Source organism: Elephas maximus, chromosome 3 (genome assembly GCF_024166365.1).
Source record: "Elephas maximus indicus isolate mEleMax1 chromosome 3, mEleMax1 primary haplotype, whole genome shotgun sequence".
NCBI classification, from domain to species: Eukaryota; Metazoa; Chordata; class Mammalia; order Proboscidea; family Elephantidae; genus Elephas; species Elephas maximus.
Genome location: NC_064821.1, coordinates 54,718,822 through 54,737,858, shown reverse-complemented (window position 1 = coordinate 54,737,858; position 19,037 = coordinate 54,718,822). Strand labels below are relative to the sequence as shown.

General features: G+C 49.1%; 1 protein-coding gene across 3 annotated transcripts in view; it reads right to left on the bottom strand.

Moving 5' to 3' along the window:
- Positions 1 to 17,795, bottom strand: part of TMEM51 (transmembrane protein 51) — a 77,496-nt gene extending 59,701 nt beyond the window's left edge. Inside the window, exon 1 of one of the 3 annotated variants that reach the window (XM_049877980.1) lies at positions 17,645 to 17,795. The gene's annotated coding sequence lies outside the window, so the exon portion shown is untranslated. The other 2 variants (XM_049877981.1, XM_049877979.1) reach the window with 2 other exon arrangements.
- Positions 17,796 to 19,037: the final 1,242 nt, after the last annotated feature.

The following is a 19,037-nucleotide window of genomic DNA, read 5'->3' as shown; positions in this document are numbered from 1 at the left end:
TACAATCTTGGAAACCCTGTGGGGGCAGTTCTGCTCTGTCCTATAGGGTCGCTATGAGTCAGAATCGACTTGACGGCAGGCAATGGGTTAATACATGTTTCTCTGTAGGAAATTTAGAAAGTACAGGTTAAAAAGAGAGAGAGAGAGAAAATAAAGGAAGATCGAAGAAGAGCTGATGCATCTGAATTACGGTGTTGGCAGAGAATAAAGAATGGGCCGCCAGAAGAACCAACACATCAGTCCTGGAAGAAGTATGGCCAGAATGTTCCTTAGAAGCAAGGATGGCGAGACTCCATCTCACTTTGGACACATAACCAGGAGGGACCAACTGCTAGAGAAGGACATGATGCTTGGTAAAGTAGACGGCCAGCGAAAAAGAGGGACACCCTCAATGAGATGGACTGACACAGTAGGTACAACAATGGGCTCAAGGATAGCCCCGATTGTGAGGATGGCGCAGGACTGGGTAACGACTGCATCCTGTTATACATCAAGTCGTTTTAAGTCTGAGCTGACTCAACAGCACTAACAACAATAACATTCCACCAGCAATAATCACTGGAAACGTCATGGTAAATATTCTTCAAATTTTATTTTAAACTTTGTATATTTAAAAAAATAAAATCTGGATTATTTTTATATCTGACTTTTTACATAGATCAGATTGACCTTCCCACGTCTTCTCCGGCACCGCCATTTTTAATTTCCACATGACATTCCCCTGTATGAATGTACCGTACTTTATTTTCTGGGCCTTATATTGGACATCTGGGTTGTTGCCACAACAAGACATTTCTACTGCTGGGCACGAGCGATTTAATCAGGTTGCTGAAATTTAGCAAACCTTCCTCCCTACAATGAGCAGCTACGTGAGCCCATCAAATTTGGAAGGTCGATATTCGCTGGTGGAAAGACCCGAGCACCAGGCAGCAACGTGGCTGATGCACATTTACTTCAGGTGCTCTTTCATTTTTAGGGATAATGTCTTAGAGTAAAGGAGCCCTGGTGGCGCAGTGGTTACGCACTCGGCTGCTAATTTAAAGGTCAGCAGTTCGAACCCACCAGCCGCTCCATGGGAGAAAGATGTGGCCGTCTGCTTCCATAAAGATTACAGCCTTGGACACCCTATGGGACAGTTCTACTCTGTCATACAGGGTCCCTTTGAGTCAGAATTGACTTGATGGCGTTGGGGTTTTTTGTTTTGTTTTGTATTTTAAGAGTAGCTGAACTAGAAGTTCTCATCTGAAGACAGAGTAGAAATGTCTCTCAGATTTACCCATCTCATGCCTTAGAAAGAACTTGATTCTTTGGCAATGAGAAGATGTTCTCCAAACTCCCAAGTTATCTACCCACTTCCCAGTTCTGAGGTTACATACCACGTAAGTCAAGTTCAAAGCCAGAACTCCTAATTATCACCATGTGGTTGTTGTTAAAGGACCCTGGTGGAGCAATGGCTAAGCACTTGGTTGGAACTGAAAGGTCAGTGGTTTCAATCCATCACCTGCTCCGCAGCAGAAAAACTTGGCGGTCTGCTTCCCTAAAGATTACAGCCTTGGGACACCTATGGGACAGTTCTACTCTGTCCTGTAGGGTCACTGAGTCGGAATCGACTCCACAGCAGTGGGTAACAGGTTTGTTGTTGTCAAGTGCTGTCAAGTCGACTTTTGACTCATAACGACCTCACGAGTCAGAGTAAAACTGCTCCATGGGGTTTTCTAGGCTGTAATCTTCATGGAAGCAGATCGCCGGGTCTTTCTTCCATAGAGCCGATGGATAGGTTCTAACAGACCTTTTGGTTAGCAGCCGAGCATTTAACTGCTGTGCCACCAGGGTTCCCTTTATTTATAACCATAGGGTAGTGGTTAACAATACAGATTCTGCAATTAGACTGCATGGGTTCAAATCCCAGCTCCACCACTTACCAGCTGTGGGCATGTTATGAGCTCACCAAACCCTTGGCAGCAAAGAGCTGAAGATGGAAACAGCCTGGGTCCCTGAATGACTGTGTGGAATAGAGACCTTACCTTCCCCACCCAACACATTAACCTGAGTGAGTGTCTTAAGGCCCTGAGATGTGGGGTTGTTTGCACAACTGTTGGCATACTCTGTGCCTCAGTTTCCCCACCCATCAGAGGACATCCAACAGAGGACTGTTATAAGCATCACTGAGTTAATACACGCAAAGTGCTTAGAATAGTACCTGACACATAGTAGTTGCTTGCTATGTAAATTTTAGCTAATATTAAAAACACCTTGTAAGGTCAGACTACTCTCTCTGTCCACCCAGCCCAGGATCTGCCTCCTCCAGGGCCATGCCAGGACAGAGGTACCAGGAAGGCTTGGTTGTCTTCCCCGACCTCAGATACTGACCCCGTCAAGGACATTCTGTGACTTTCAGAGTGAACCGGATGTGGCTCTGCCTTCCAGGAATTTCCCTAAATTCTTCTTGACTGCCCTCTCTTAGGAAGTAAGTTTGTATATTCCCCTCTGTGAGAATTTCCCAGTAATTGGCTCATCCTGGGCAAGAGGCTACACATGTTATAAAGTCACCACCACACTTTCCCACATGTGACGAGTCAGTACAAACGCCGCAGGGCTCCAGAACTCCAGAAACGTCATCACGATTGGCTCAGTCCAGGCACAGCTCCTCTCAGCCCAAGACATAACACCGACACCACCACCACCACCGTCTGCCGTCAAGTTAATTCCGAATCGTGGCACCCCCATGTGTTACAGAGTAGAACTCAGCTCCTCAAGGTTTTCAAGGCTGTGACTTTTTTGGAAGCAGATCACCAGGCCTGGCTTCCGAGGTGCCCCTGGGTAGGTTTGAACCGCCAACCATTTGGTTAGTAGTTCAGCGCTTAATGTTTGTGCTACCCAGTGACTCCCAGCCCAAGAAAAAACTGTTAAACTAATGATTGTACCAGTTTCCAACCACAAAATTAAGGACCAGTAATACATAAAGTGGAGGCCTAGTAGTGCAGTGGCTTAGGAGCTTGGCTGCTAACCAAAAGGTCGGCAGTTCAAATCTACCAGCCGCTCCTTGGAAACCCTATGGGGCAGTTCTACTCTGACCTTTAGGGTCTCTATGAGTTCGAATTGACTCCACAGCAACAGGGTTTTCTTAATACATAAATTCGCAACTTGTACATCCCCCCAGCTAATAAGACTTTTATCTATCACTTATCTGTAATGGACTGCCTCTCCATACCTACTAGCCAGTGGCTCTTCCCTTTTATTGATACACAAATCTCTCTGAGAATCTGTTGAAAGCTCCTGACCCTCTACAGAAAAAACAAGAGATGGAATGTTTGACATAAACTTCAGGTGGTTAATGGGTCCTTAGAGGCAAAGTGAGGACCCTGACATGTGTTACTACAAGTTTAAAAGTATCCAACAATTTCCTAACCATCCTGACAACTATAATGCTTTACACCTTTGATTATAATGAAAACAACTAAAAGCAGCATTTAAAACTATCATGATATGCATAGAAAATTTCTAGAGCTATATACAGGAAGTTGTTAACTGGAGCTGCCTCTGGGAAAAGGGACTGGGGGTCAGGAATAAGGGGAGATTTTTTTCCCCCCTTTGGATACCCTTTTGCACGATTTGATTTTTTTTTCTCTTACCATTTGTACATACTCCTTTTTGTAATTAAACAAAAAGTATCTATAAAAGATTATTTAAGTTAAGAACTATACACAACCCATTGTTACTTCCATTCTTGTGGCCTGGGGAAGGACGAGGTCACCAATGGTGAGAAGGTTACTGAGTCTTATGACCTAGGAGGGTTGAACCCACTTCAACTGGGAAAAGACAAAAAAAAATCCCTTGAGAGATTACATAATCGTTTCTGCTGGGCCATCATCGTAAGTCATTAAAGTTCCATAGTGGACGGCAGGGTGTTATCAATATTTCATTAGATCCTTCACAGTGTGATGCTGGGGGGTAGGTGCTGGCCAAAAGCTTCTGATGGAGGCTCTGGGAGTGCATGCTCAAGCAGATTGGGTCTGAGCTAAGCTGGAAGTCAAAAAAAATGCAAATGCTAGAAAAATGCTGGGGGGGCGGGACACACAGAAGGAGCTAAACAACCCCCCACTACACCTCCCTCCAACTTCAATAAGAGCAGCTGTGCACTTATTAGATGGGCCACACAAAGTGGCTTTTCTATGGGTTGTCTGTAAAGAGAGCCAGGGCCTGTTCTCTCCCAGAGCTGGGGTGAGGAGCCCAAGGGGGGATACGTGCAAAGCTCCAGCTCTGTGTGTGGCACACAGTAGGTGCTCAACAAGGGTGCATTCATTTCCAACAAGGGTTCATTCACTTTGTCCCTAGGACATCAGCACGAAACTTCCTGAATTTGGCCATTTCACATAAACATGCGCTCGCTGTAACCAGTTGCCATCAAGTCCACTCTAACTCATGGCGACCCCATGTGTGTCAGAGTAGAACTGTGCTCAACAGGGTTTTCAATGGCTGATTTTTCAGAAGTAGACCACCAGGCCCTTCTTCCCAGGCACCTCTGGGTGGAGTCAGTTAACCCGGCCCAGTGTGTTAACCCTTTGCACCACCCAGGGGCATCATGCTCACCATACAACCTAGCAATCCCATGCCAGGTGTTTGCCCATGAGAAATAAAAACTTTGTTCATGCTAAAACCTACGCTCGAATGTTTACAGTGGCCTTAGTCATAATCACCAAAAGCTAGAAACAATTCAAGTGTCCTTCAACAAGTGGCGAGATGAACAACCTGCTCTATCTATACAATGGAAGACACACAACATGGATGAATCTCGAATGCATTAGGTGAGTGAGAGGACAGCCTCCAAAGGCTTCGTACTGTATGATCCCATTTCTACCACGTTCTGGGAAAGGCAATACAGGTCAGTGGTTGCTGGGGGGCAGGGGGTGGGGAAGGGTTAATTACCAAGGGGCAGCACAAGGACATTTTGGGGGGCCATGAAAGTGTTCCATACGTGAATTGTGGTGGTTATGTGACTGTATGTGTTTGCCAAAGCTCACAGAACTATATGTCAAAAAGAGTGAATTTTACTGTATGTCATTTTTTTTTTAAGAAGCATAGTGCCGGGAGGATGGTTTACAAGGGAGGATGTGGTGCTGTCGCAGCTTCCACCTTGCTCCTATCTCAGCTTCCTAAGCCTAGGAAAGGGGACCCAGATGCTCAAAGTTAAAATGGAAAACAAGCCACCAGGAATAAAAATAGGTTGTTGTTGAGTAGATTCCGACTCATAGCGACCCTACAGGACAGAGTAGAACTGCTCCACAGGGTTTCCAAGGCTGTAATCCTTACGGGAGCAGATGGCCACATCTTTCTCCCATGGAGTGGCTGGTGGGATCAAATCATCGACCTTTCAGTTAGCAGCCAAGCGCTTTAACCACTGTGCCATCAGGTTTCCTTATAACTATGGATAATATCTGCACTAGTCTCCAGATCTCCTTGTGTGTTGTATAAAAAACATACTTTTTGTTTTAAAAAAATGGGATTTTATTGCAATACGGCTTTGTGACCTAAATTAAAAAAAAACAAACAAACACAGTGAACAATTTTGCGCATCATCTAGGCCATAATTTTTAGTGGGTGGAGTGTTTTCCAGTATATGGGGCCCCTGGGTAGTGCAGACGGTTAAGAGCTCGACTACTAACAGAAAGATTGGTGGTTTGAACCCACCTAGAGGCATGTCGGAAACCCTGGTAACACAGTGTTTAAGAGCTATGGTTGCTAACCAAAAGGTCGGCAGTTCAAATCCACCAGGTGCTCCTTGGAAACTCTATGGGGCAGCTCTACTCTGTCCAACAGGGTCACTATGAGTTAAAAATCGACTTGATGGCAACAGGTTTAGTTTTTCTTTTTGGTTTAGAGGCACCTCACCGGCAAGCCCTGCAATCTGCTTCCAAAAGGTCACAGCTTTGAAAAACCCTATGGGGTGGTCCTACTCTGCACACACGGGTCCTTATGAGTTGGAATCCACTCTACGGCATCTAACAGCAACGACATCATTTATCTAACTGATCCCCTCTTGTGGGACACATAGTCGTTTTCTCATATTTTTGCTATTATTAAAAAAAAACAATGTTGAAACTACCTCCTTGCACAATCATTAATTGTTTCTCAGGATAAATTCCCGGTATTGAAATTGCTGAGTTTTTTAAAGCTTTCAACATACATTTCCAAGCTGTCCTCCCACCTCCACCACAAGCCCCTGAAAGCACCACCTCATAATATCAGTATTCCTTTCACTTAAAATTTTAAAAACTTTTCAAACCATTTTAAATTTCGGATGTGACAGACAGTATTGTTTTAGTTGGCATTTCCTTTATACGGTGAAGTTGAACGTTGTCTGATTTTTTTTTTTTTACGTGCTTATTAGCCAACACGTCGTCTTCATCCTATTTCTCAATTAGGGCATTCAGCTTTTCCTTGCTGATCTGAAAAGCTCTGGTACGCGTTCAAAGAACAAGCCTCTGCCTGCCATACGTTGCAAACGTTGACCCAGTTTACCATTTGATACATCAAGGTTTTTTATTTTAGGAGCTTAATCTATCAATCATTTTCCATTATTTCTTTTATGATACCTACTATCACGTTAAAAAAAAAAAAAGCCCCTTCTGATAACTGGTAGCTTTCCAGTGGAGGAGTCCCTGAGTGGTGCAAACACTTAACACACCTGGCTGCTAACCAAAAAGCTGGAGGCTTGAGTCTACCCAGAGGTGCCTTGGAAGAAAGGCCTGGCAACCTACTTCTGAAAAATCAGCCATTGAAAATTCTATGGGGTACAGTTCTACTTGGACTTTGCCCTAAGTTGGAGTCAACTCGATGGCAACTGGTTTACAGTGGAGAAATGTGGCAGACACCACCTTACTCAAGTGATCAAGGTTAACATCACCAATCAGTCATGTTGATAGGACATAAATCCTGGGATGATGTCCTGAAAAGGACACTTAGCCTCTGTGGTCTTTTTCCCAAAACCCCAAAACTTTCATCTAATTGTGAGAAAACATTAGACAAGCCCAGACTGAGGGATATTCTACAAAATACTGCTAGTCTTCTTCAAAACTCAAGGTCATAAAATACAAGGAGAGTGACAAACTGTCACAGACCAAGGAGACTAAGGAGACGTGACGATTAAATGCAATGTGGGATTGTAGATTGGATCCCGGACATTAGTGGAAAAACTGGTGAAATCCAAATAAAGTCTGTAGTTCAGTTAGTCGTATGTTAACTTCTTAGTTTTGATAAATGGACTATGGTTACGTAAGACGCTAACATTAGCATCTGGGTGACGGGTAGATGGAAACTCTCCATACTATCTTTGCAACTTTTCTGTAAATCTAAAATTACTCCCAAAGAAAAAGTTCTTTCTTATTTTTTTTTTAAGAGTTTTGGCTTGAACAGAAGCCAGTCTAGGCAAAAAGGCAGAAGGAATAGAGAAGGGGGAAAAAAAATCATCCAAGTTCATGATTACTGATGGGGGCGGGGGGAAGGTAGGAGGGAGGCAGAAGTAGGAAGTGGCTCTTTGGTACTGATGTACTGAGTGGGGGAAGGGGCTGGGCCCACAGTAATGGGTATGGAAAGGCCAACTGAGGTTAGGCTCTAAGAAGTCTAGTCTTTAGAGCTTTGAAAGCTAAGGAGTTTAGCCTAGACTTGATTCTTCAGGCAGTGGGGCAGCAGAAAAGATTTCCATTAAGTGTCGTTAAGATATAGCTATTGGTTTGTTATTTTACTTGTTTATTCCCTAGTTCACTGGCTCTGTCCCCTATACCCCCATAAGGTATAAGCCCCATGTATAGGGCCTATACCTGTCTTATGGACTGGTTTTCCCTCAAAACCTGGAAGTGCACTTGGCCCACAGAGAGGTATCAATGAATATTGGTTGAACCCACAACTGAATCTCACTTTCAAAATGACTTTTAAAAAGAAATTATATAAAAGGTTTTTCCCACCGCTGCCCTTCACAATGAGTACCAGCTCACGTGAATTAAGCTCTTTTGAAGCTCTGGGACTTTGCATAGGCTGTTGGCTCCGCCTGGAGCACCCACTTTTGCTGCTAAAGTTCTGCTCATTCCTCAGACTGCAGCTTAGACTTCACTCTTTCTGAAAATCCTTCCCTCACTTTCCAAGTTCAGGGTAAACCTCCTTCATGTTCCCATGCTTCCTCATCACTCATCAGCTGTATTGTAAGGAAGGGCACCGTCACGCCTGCCGGCCCCATGCTGGGATGGCTGGGGGGGTAGCCACCAAGGGGCAGGAGTGAACTCTCTCTTTTTCACCACTGGCCCGGAGACTGCCACATAGTACATATCCAATCTATTTGTTTAGACTGACAGCTACTGTAGCAAGCCAAAGAAACAGATGGCAAGAGACTATTTACCCCCAAATACCAGGATCTGCATCAATCACTGTTTGAAAACAATTACCAAAGGCAGTTCCAACACCTAATTGCTGTCCTCCAAACTGCAGTTAACACAGCCATAAAATTTGGGGTTGCTCATATGGAGCTCTGGTGGCCCAGTGGTTCAGAGCTCGGCTGCTCGCCAAAAAAGTCGGCAGTTCAAACCCACCAGCCACTCCTTGGAAACCCTATGGGGCAGTTCTACTCTGTTCTATAGGGTCACTATGAGTCAGAATCTACTTGATGGTTACAGGTTTGGTTTGGTTTATGGTGGCCTTGGTGGTGCAATAGTTAAATGCTTGGCTGCTAACTGAAGGGTTGACCGTTGGAGCCCACTTAGCCGCGCTGAGGGAGAAGGACTTGGCGATCTGCTCCCATAAAGATTACAGCTTAGAAGACCCTATGGGGCAGTTCTGCTCTGTCACATTGGGTTGCTATGAGTCGTGATAGATTTGATAGCACCTAACCTAACAAAGGAAACCCTGGTGGCATAGTGGTTAAGTGCTACGGCTGCTAACCGAAAGGCTGACAGTTCAAATCCATCAGGTGCTTCTTGAAACTCTATGGTGCAGCTCCACTCTGTCTTATAGGGTCGCTATAAGTCAGAATCAACTCAATGGCAATGGGTATGAGTAACCTAATAAAAATGGTGGTTTGGAGTGCCTGGGTGGCGCAGACGGTTAAGTGCTCAGCAACTAACCAAAAGGCTGGCAGGTGAAATCCACCCATTTGAATCCACCCAGAGGCACCTTGAAAGAAAGGCCTGGAGATCTTCTGAAAGATTTTATGGAGCCCAGTTCTACTCTGACACACATGGGGTCACTATGAGTTGAAATCAATTTGACAGAAACTGGTTTAGTGGCTTAAAAGAAGGAAGTTTGAGTTTTTTTTTTTTTTTTTTATCATTTCCCCCCTCACTAAGTATCAACAAACCATGCCCACACCCTAACCAACACAAGCTGGGCTGGCGGGTGTGTGGAAAATATACAACAAGGGTAAGGCAAGTAAATATTTGGGGGAATGCTCTCTCTCACTCTCAGCAAACCAGATATGAAAAAGAGAATGTGGCAAAGGCACACAGCACACCCAAGAGCCAGAGCCACCTCCTTCTCCATCTTGAATAGAGGAAACAACAGAACCTCTGGAGACATCCTGAACTGTATACGATGTGAAACCACGACACCACAGGGAGTCATCATCCTGGTTCTACCAGGATTGTCTAGGTGACCCTGGGCCCATCGGAGTCCTGGTGGCACAGTGGTTAAAAGCTATGGCAAACTATGGCTGCTAACCAAAAGGTTGGCAGTTCGAATCCACCAGTCACTCCTTAGAAACCCTATGTGGCAGTTCTACTCTGTCCTAGAGGGTTGCTATGAGTTGAAATTGACTCGATGGCAAGGGATTTGGCTTGGGCCTGTCACCTCCAGGGCTTCTCAGGCCAGGAAAGGGACCTAGGCTACTTCCATGGGTGAAGCTCTAGGGAGGTTAAAAAAAAAGAAGAAGAAATGCCAAAATGGGGTTGCCAACCCTGTGATCTGTTGCAAATGCTGACACTGAACAAATGAAATGTCTCATGCGCTGCGGCAAAGAGCTGGCCTGTTCATGCGATGGTTCCAGGCTTTCTGATAAACATTAATTCCTAGTCCACATAATGATAGAGCCTTGTCAGGGACACAGGCTGCACTGTGAACATGTGTCTCTAGCCTGTTGCTCTGACTGATACTGACTTTAGAGCCTCGTTTGGAGAGGCTCAAATGTTCTGCCATCGAGTCAATTCTGACTTGTGGCGACCCCATGTGACAGAGTGGAACTGCTCTATAGGGTTTTTCTGGCTGTAATCTTTACAAAAGCAGATCTCCAGGCCTTTCTTCTGCAGAGCCGCTCAGGTTCAGACCTCCAACCTTTAAGTTAGCAGCCAACTGCAAACCACTTGTGTCACCCAGGGACCTTCTTGGAGAGGCTCAGAGGTCCATATTTGGAGACTTTCATCAATGTGAGCTTCTGCCACTCCCACCCTCCTGCAAAGGCCCCCAATTTTCTGTCTTCTGGCCTCAGTTTCCTCTAAAAACTGAGACTAGTAGTGGTTTCCAACTTTCTGTTCTATTTTTAAAGTAACGGAATTTTTTTTTTTTTTAAGGGATCTTTCGCACCCCTAACATCTGGATCATTTACAGACAGAACTTCCTTCCTGCTGGCCCTGCCTCCCACCACTCAACTTTGTCCTTGCCAACTCCTCAGTTGCTTCTGGAGCCCAGCCAAGGAATTCTGAGTTTGCTGGGATCACAGTATAAAAACCAGTGGACCAGAGCGGCGCTGCCCAAGGTTCTTGCCACATAGAAATGTTATTTTATTTAGTGATTCAGTACAGACCCACATACAAATAACCGAGATGAAAATTCTACCCAAGAGTACTTATCACGACAGGAGACGCGCTCCATTTTCTAGTCTATCTCTTCTATTTCACTTAAAAAAAAAAAGGCTAGTGGAAAGCCAGTTAACTGATTTTAAAACCTAACCACTAATAAGTTGCTGCCCAGAGTTTGAAAACACTGAGCTAGAAAATCTCCAAGATCGCTTCTGGTACTAACAGCCTATGGCGTTAACAAAACTGCCATCCCGTCAGAGAACCAGAGACCCTGGGAGATCCTGTCCCCAGCTCAGGGAAACCCTCCTAAATGGCCTGACCAGGAAACGAATTCTCTGTGGTACATCTTTGCCCCTGAAACACCTGCTTGGAGACCTGTAAGCCAAATACTGATTTTTCTAGGGGTTCATACTTGCCACCCCAATGGCAGGGAGTAGCAGGTTGGGGGCACTTGGCTGGGTTAAAACAAACACAGCCAAAAATCAGAAGGAGCAAAGCTTTCTCCCTCCCTCTGTGTGATCTTTGGGTCATACCCATCCCACCCAGATGGATAAATCCCCCCATTTCCAGGAGTCTCAGGGACAATTGGTTTTTGCTTTAGTTGTTTTTGTTAGCTGTCATCTGGTCAGTGACCCATGATAGACTGAACTGCTGCCCGGTCTTGCACCATCCCCAAGACAGGCTGCAGATCAGACTGCTGTAACCCATAGGGTTTTCATGGCTGTTTTTAAGAAGCAGGTCACCAGGCTTTTCCTCCTAGTCTGTCTTAGTCTGATCCACTGAAGCGTAGAAGCTCCGCTGAAACCTGTTCAGCATCATAGCAACACTGAAGCCTCCACTGACAGACAGGTGCTGGCTATGCATGAGGTACACTGGCCAGGAACTGAACCCAGGTCTCCTGCATGGAGGCCAAGGATTCTACCACGGAACCACCAATACTCTATGGTTTTTGCTTTAGATTTTAGACTTTGTAAATAGAGCCCTTTCCCAAACACCCATGATGATGTGGAGAAATGGCCCCCTGAAGTTCCACGGTGGAGGTGCATATAAATTTCTCAGGATTTTGGCCAAGGGAATGAACGTCCTGACCGAGCCAATGGTAAGAGCTGGACTCCGGAGTACTGGCTAGCTGCTGGATGGTAGAAGCACCTGGGACCAGGTTAGAGCTGGTGTGAAGGAGCTGTCACATGGGGATAGTACCTGCCGTGATGCCAAACAGGTAAACCACAGTGAACAAGCAACCACAAAATATAGCCAAATAAGTCACTGCAATAATAGCAGTGCTTGTCAGCACATCGTGACGTTTTCCTTTTTAACCCTTTTCTTCATTTTCTAGGAGCCTTGGTGGTGCAGTGGTTAAAGAACTTAGCTGCTAACCAAAAGGTTGGCAGTTCGAACCCACCAGCTGCTCCATGGGAGAAAGATGTGGCAGTCTGCTTCCGTAAAGATTCACAGCCTTGGAAACCCTATGGGGCAGTTCTACTCTGTCCTATAGGGTCGCTACGAGTCAGATGCCAGGGCAATGGGTTCTGGGCTGCCTTTTCCAAGTTTTCTACAGTGAACATGTACTTCTTTTGTAACCTGGGGAAGAGAAAAACTTGAAAAGCCTTTCAATTCAGAGGCGCATTATAAAGCATGGTTAAAGGAGTGTCAATTAGAGTTAATCACTAGCTTACTCCCTGGTGCTAATGCCGGTTTGAACAGGCAGGAGATAAAAATGCAGTCCTTGAAGTAAGAAGTAGCAGAATTTTTTTAAAGGAATCTTTCCTACCCTTAACATCTCCAACATTTATCAGCAAAGCTTCCTTCCTGCTGGCCCTGCCTTGGACCACTCACCTCTGTCCTCGCAAACCCACCACCTGCTTCTGGGACCCATCAGGGGTCCCGAGTGTCCCATGATTACCGTATAAAAACCAGTGGACCAGGGCACCCTTGTATTACAGTGCCCTCAGCGTTTACCCCTTCTGGGCATGTCATCATGATACCCCAAATACCTAGTAATGCAGAGTTTAGAGAGAAAGGGGCCCTTGGAGTAGAAGGTACTGTGTTGTGAGTGTGTGCGCGCATGTGCGTGTGTGTGAGCACGTGCGTGTGTGTGCGTGTTTTCCCCCAAGGATTATCTTAAAAAGCTTTGACGACAAAATCAGGGAACTGGGTTCTACCCATGGCTCTGATCTCAGGAAAATCCCTTCCCTTCTCTGGGCCTCAGCTTCCCCAACTGTAAAATAAGCAGGTTGGGCTTTCTCTCGGCTAAGGTCCCTTCTAGCGCCTACATTCTAAGGACCAAAGTGTCAGCATTCCCGTTTAAGGACTGCTGGGTCTGATAAATCTAGGGCAAGAAAGAAAAAGGAGACCATGGGCTGCTCAGCCCACGTAAACAACCCTAGAGGGAAGGTTTTGAGATTCCGGTAGGGGCTGAGCAGAGAAAGGAGTGGAGAATCAGCCTGGACTTAGCAAAGACCCTCAGAGAGCTCTCTCTGGCCAGTGTCTCCGTGCTGTCTGGCCTGAAGCAGGGAAAACCAAACAAGTGACCTTCTTCTTACAGGGAGCCATAGTTCCCAGGAGGGGCAGCCCCTGCGCCAGGGGTTCCATCCAGGAGAAGGAAATGCACCGCCAAACGAAGCAGGGCCACCTGTCCAGACTGGGGAGGAACGAGATTCTCTGAGGTGGCCGAAAAGACTTTAATGTTAAAACCGCCAAACCTGGACTAAATTTGACACCAAAACAAGTGTTTTCCCTGAGTGTGGCTACACCTCTTATGATAATGCAAAGGACCCTAGACGGGGAGTCCAGACGGCTGGTTCCAATCCCAATTATGCAGCTGACTTGCTGTGTGCCCTTGGGCCAGTACCTTTGCCTCTCTGAATTCCTTGTTGAATGAGAGTGGTGGCTTTGATGACTCCCCCCCAATACCTGGACATCTTGGGATCCTACTACATGTGGCGGGTGAAACGCAACGTGTGTCTCATCTCCCAGCAAAAGAATTACAACATGTAGATGGTCTCACGGCTGTAAATTCCAAGAAGGAATTCTCTAAGCTTCAGAGCAAAGACAACAAAAGTGAAAGCAAAAGCCAGCAGCCGGTGCAGATCTTTCACCATGGCCCCAGTCAGAAGGCATCTGGAACTTTCCTGGCACCTAGGGAGAGCACACATCTCAGTCCCTGGAATTCCATGCTTAATTTAGAGCTGGGGACAGAAAGGCCAAGAGCCGAAACTCCTTATATGCACCAGCCTCTTCCAACCCAAGAGTTCTGCGATGTTTACCACAAGCCTGTGCAGAAGGAGGATTCTAAAACATTTACTAGAACCATGGCCTGGTGACACAGGGGCCCTAAAAGGGGTGGCCGCCCTGTGCAATATCCATGGGAGACAAGCTGCCGGCTCCACCTCCAGCTCTGCCATACCTTACACAGACCTAGAAACCCTGGGCCAGGTGAAGTTAGAAGCCAGAGAGCAGAAAAGCCCCAGCTGGAGGGGGATGGGCCCTGCCAGAGTCCCAGGCTGTCACCAGCTCTCTCTGGTAAGAGAGAGGCCAGCAGTTTGGGCCTCACACATGCTCTGTTGACCAGTGGCCACGTGTTAATCTCTGCCTCCTACACAGGCTTCAGTCCAGGCCCTCGTTTTCATCCCCGCTACCCCCACCAACCCGCAGGCCAACTTTCTCTCTTCTCTCAGTCTCCTCTAAGCTGCCACCCGACTTCCACGCAGCCAGAATTATCTTCCTAATTATCTTCCAGTAAATCGGATCAAATGACTCTCCGGCTTAAAGACCTTAAATGGAATTTGTGTCTTTCTTTCTTTGCCTTTCTTGTTCAGTGACCTATACTGAGCACCTAGAACAGTGTGTGGCCCACAGAGGATGCTCAACATTTGTTAAATGGTTCCTAGATGTCTATTGATAAAGCTCCACCTGTTCTCCAAGGGGCCCTTCAACAACCTGCCCACCCCCAGCCCTGCCAACCTGGTCCAGCTCATTCCTGACTCTCCACTCCTTTTACTTTCTCCCGCCCTCCCACAAACCCACACCCCACTACCTACGCCCCTGTCCAGGCCCTGCACACACCATGCACCTTCTTACCTCTGACCCTTTGCTTGTGCTCTTCCATTCTGCCTGATACCCTTCCTCCCTCTTCTTCCTGAGGGACTCCCCAACTCACTGTACAGCCCAGCATTCTTTTCTTAGTGGGATCTCCTGGCACACCGCACCCTGAGTTGTTTTCTTTCTTCTGTTCTCCCCGAAGTCCTGTAACATAACTTGCTTCTGAGTATCTGCTATGTGCCAGGCATGTATGCCTCCCAGCAACCTAGGAGGTTATCATTCCCATTTTACAGATGAAGAAACCGAGGCTCAGAGAGGTGAGGTGACTGCCCACAATCGCTAACAGCCTGACTATATTACCAGCTCTCCCTGACACTTGTCATTTCCTCCCTGCGACTCCCTCATGAGGCTGGGAGCTTCCCCAGGACCCTGGGCTCTGTATCACTAATGCCTGGGGGAGACACCTGAGGAACAGGTTCACCACCAGCCTCCTCTTCTTTCCCTCTCTTCGGCCTTTTCTCCCACTCTGGGGGGTACCTCTGGCTAGTAGGGGAAAGAGATATTTGGAAGGAAAGGGGCTCCCTCTCATTTTCACTTGGCCCCATAGACCGACTTAGGTCTCCAAAGTGTGAAAGCCATTCACAAGGTCCCAGCCAGACCCTTCACTAAGGAAGCCATCCTGGAAGTGACCCATTCAAAACGAAACCCCAAAGCCAGCACCAAGAGGGCAATTCCTCTTCCTGCCTCCCCACCAGTCAGCTCCAGCAGCCTTTATTGACCGTCTAGCCCAGCGTGGGTGGCTGCGGCCCCGCCCACCCTGCTCCCGCCGCGCCGCGGTTCCCAGTGCCTGGACCTCCGACACTGCCAGGAGGGACCCGGCCAGGTGTCCCACACGCCTTCACCGGCGCATCCGAGCGCTGCACCGGGCGTCTGGTGGCTGTTCCCGGCCAGCGAGGGTCTGGGCGGGGCTGGGAAAACCCAACGAGCGTCCAGGTTTCCTAACAAACCCCCGCCCCCCCACCATACTTGGTTAGGAAAGATGCGAGGGAGCCTTTCTGAAAGTGATATTCAATCAGACTTGCACGCCCCGGCGACAGGCTCGCTGCGCACAGGGACTTGACTTGGAAATGAAGACCACGAGTTTGACTCCACTTCGCTAACGTCCGATTCCTTTCGCTTCTAGAACGTCAAAACAAAATAAAACAAGAATCTAAACTCCGAAGAAGCCTCCATTTCCAGGAAGGAGTAAGGGATGATGGTGGTGGTGGTGGTGGTGGTGGCGGTGCCTCATGCGGGCAGCGCCAGGGTGGCTTCCCGAGACCTTCTGGGAAGTTCTGCTCCTAAGCATCGGTGGAAGGTGCCTCTTTGTCGAGGCCAAGATATCGAATCCCACCAGGCCGCCGGCACCTGTCCCCACCAACAGGGAGCCCGCTAGGCCGGCTGCCCTCGCCCAGCCGAGGCCAGCTGGCCTCGCGCAATGCCAGGGAGGCCGGGTGTCCCGCACTCGCTCCAAAGAGTGCGGGGTCCGGAGTCCTTCTGATCGCAGACTTCGTGCTGGAAGCTCTCAGACGATCAGACACACAGCCCCAGACCGGTCTCGGTTCCCTCCCCGGCTCTCCCCGGGAACCCACAGTCACTCGGCGGGGCGCGGCGGAGCGCGGCGGGGCGGAAGGCACAGCGGCGCAGACTCACCGGGCGGCGGCGGCGGCAGGTCGGGGTCCGTCTCCAGAGGGCGGCCTAGGCCTGGGGGCTCCGCGACCCCAGGCCTCCCGGGGCTGCCTCCTCGGGGACCTCTAGACCGAGAGAGTGCGCTGGAGAAGAGGGCGCGTTGCCGGCTCGGGAACCGGGACGGGGACGCAGGAAGCCGGCGTGCGGGAGGGAGGAGGAGGGAGGGGCGCAAGAGCAGAGGGCGGTGCGGCCCAGCGGCCTCCAGACGGAGAGGCACCGCCCACCGTGGACCCTCCTCCAGGCCCTCCCGGTACCGCCGGGCTCCCGACGCCACACCCGAGTTCCTGCGGGCGGGCTCCGGGGCCTCGAGGCCCCTGGGGGCAAGGGCCCGGAGCGCAGAGGAGGGGAGGGTGGCGCTGGACCAAGCGCCGCCCCCACTCGGAGTTAGGTCGGACAGGGAACAGAGCCTTGACCTTCCCCCCATCGGGCTTCGGAGTTGGGCGCGGTGGGGGCAGTGTCTCGGGCCGGGAGCCCCAGGTCTTTATGGGCTTAATTAGAGTTGGCAGACCAGGCGCGGTGCAAAAGCACAGCTCTGTGGGTCGCCCCGCCGCGCCTTTACCTGGACGGGCCTTCACCTGGGCGCTCCTCCCAGGGAGGCCACCGCTGCCCTCTCCACCCTCCGGCAGGTTCCGGGCGCTGGGGCCCGCCCGTACCGCCCAAGGCTGCTGCTCTGCAAGGTGACTGACAGGCGGAGGTAGGGAAGGAGGAAGCAAGTTTTTAAAAAGCGAGTTAGCTCAGGCCCTCAGCCGGGCTCCTTGGGACCGCCCGGGTCCCTGGGGAGCCCTCCAGGTTGCGCGCCTGAGCCCTGGCCGGGGGGGCGTGGGTGGGGGGAAGCCCTGGTCTTCGGTCCTCCTCCAGCGAGGGCGCACAGGATGGGAGCACCTGGCCGGAGAGCTTCCCTGCTGGGGGCCCGTTCCAAGCTTGGCAGAGAACTGTCCTGGCGAAGCACCGGCTGGCGCTCTCTTGATGGCCGGGTGGCAGGCGGGTCGCGCGTTTCTGCCCAGAGCCACGGACCTGCGGTCCGAGCCCTGGCGCCGGGGTGGATGAACCCTAGCTCGGCGTGGGCTCCCCTTACCTACGGCGCTGCTTCCGCACCCTACCTGTAGGTTTGCTCGGGAACCGCGCGGCTTGGACGCCTCTACTAGGGTGGGCTGGTCTCAGCCCGACTACCTAAAACCTGGATTCTAAACACAGAGGGAGGAGCTAGCCCTCCTCCGCTCTCGACCTCAGATTGTTTTGAATTCCAAGAGAGGTCAGGCCGAGGGCCCCCTTCTCGGGAGAGTGTCTAGAGCTTTGAAGTTCAAACCTTGAGAGAAGCCGATAGGCGGCTGGCGGGATGTCAGAGCAGCGAGCGGGGACAGAAGGCGCCTCCTACTGGGAATCTGCCGCTTCAGGAGGAAAACAAACAACCAGGTGGTAATTGCAGATGGGCTCCAAACTGCCAAGCTGAATTCCAAACCGCGAATTCATGGGTGCACATGGTCCGCACGTGTGTGTGCCTACAGAGTTGACAGACATGGCTCTTTTTCTGTTGTTGCTTTTTAGCTTCCACAGTAACAGTTCGAAAGGACCCGATGTCCACAAAAAGGCAAATTTGGGGCTGTCTTGTGATTTGGGGGTGAGGAAGGCATTGGAGAAACAGTAACGTGTCTCCATGACTACAATGATAATTGCTATTGTTCACATCCTTACGAAGAACCAGGCCCTGGGTTGCCACTTTACAGAGGAGAAAGCTGGGGCTTAAGGTCCACCAGACCAATAAAGGTGGAGTGGACTTCTGCTCATGGGGACTATGCTCCACAGGGTTTTCACAGCCTTGGTCTTTCCGAAGTAGATCACCAGGCCTTTCTTCCAAGGCACCTCTGGGTGGGTTTGACTCACCAGTTAGTGAGCAAGAGCTTAATTGTATGTACCACCCAAGGAGATGAGGTCATTTGTGCAATGTCACACAGATTGAAAGTGTCAGGCAGTGGACCCAGGTTGGTCCCCTCCAGAGGCTGTGCTCTTGCGCCCAAGCCCCCTGTACCCAGACCCCTATAGGCGCTTAATAAATATTTGTTGCTGAATGAAAGCCCCAAATAAAATAACATATTATTTTAATGAACGGGAATATCCGTTTTGTAAGCAGGTGCCTGTAATAATATGTTCCCAAAGTGGAGACAATGAATTTGGGATCTTTTCCAGGCTCCAGCAGAGTGATGGGAAACAGTCACAGAGCTCTCAGATAAGACCAGGAACCTGGTTTTCATTTCATGCTGTGAGTCTGACTTGGGGAGGCCTGAGCTGGGGGTGATCATTTCAGCCAGCTGCTCTAGCTCCTACCTGGAAGCAAAGAGCCTGGTATTTTTCCATGTCTGGATCCAGCCCCAGACCCGCCCCATCTGCTGCAAACCCAACAGGGCAGGTCCCATCTATCTCAGAAAATCATCTTCAGACTATTCCTTTTAAGCAGGCTCGCCCCAGTTCATCTGGGGAGAGGCTGGAAAAATTCTC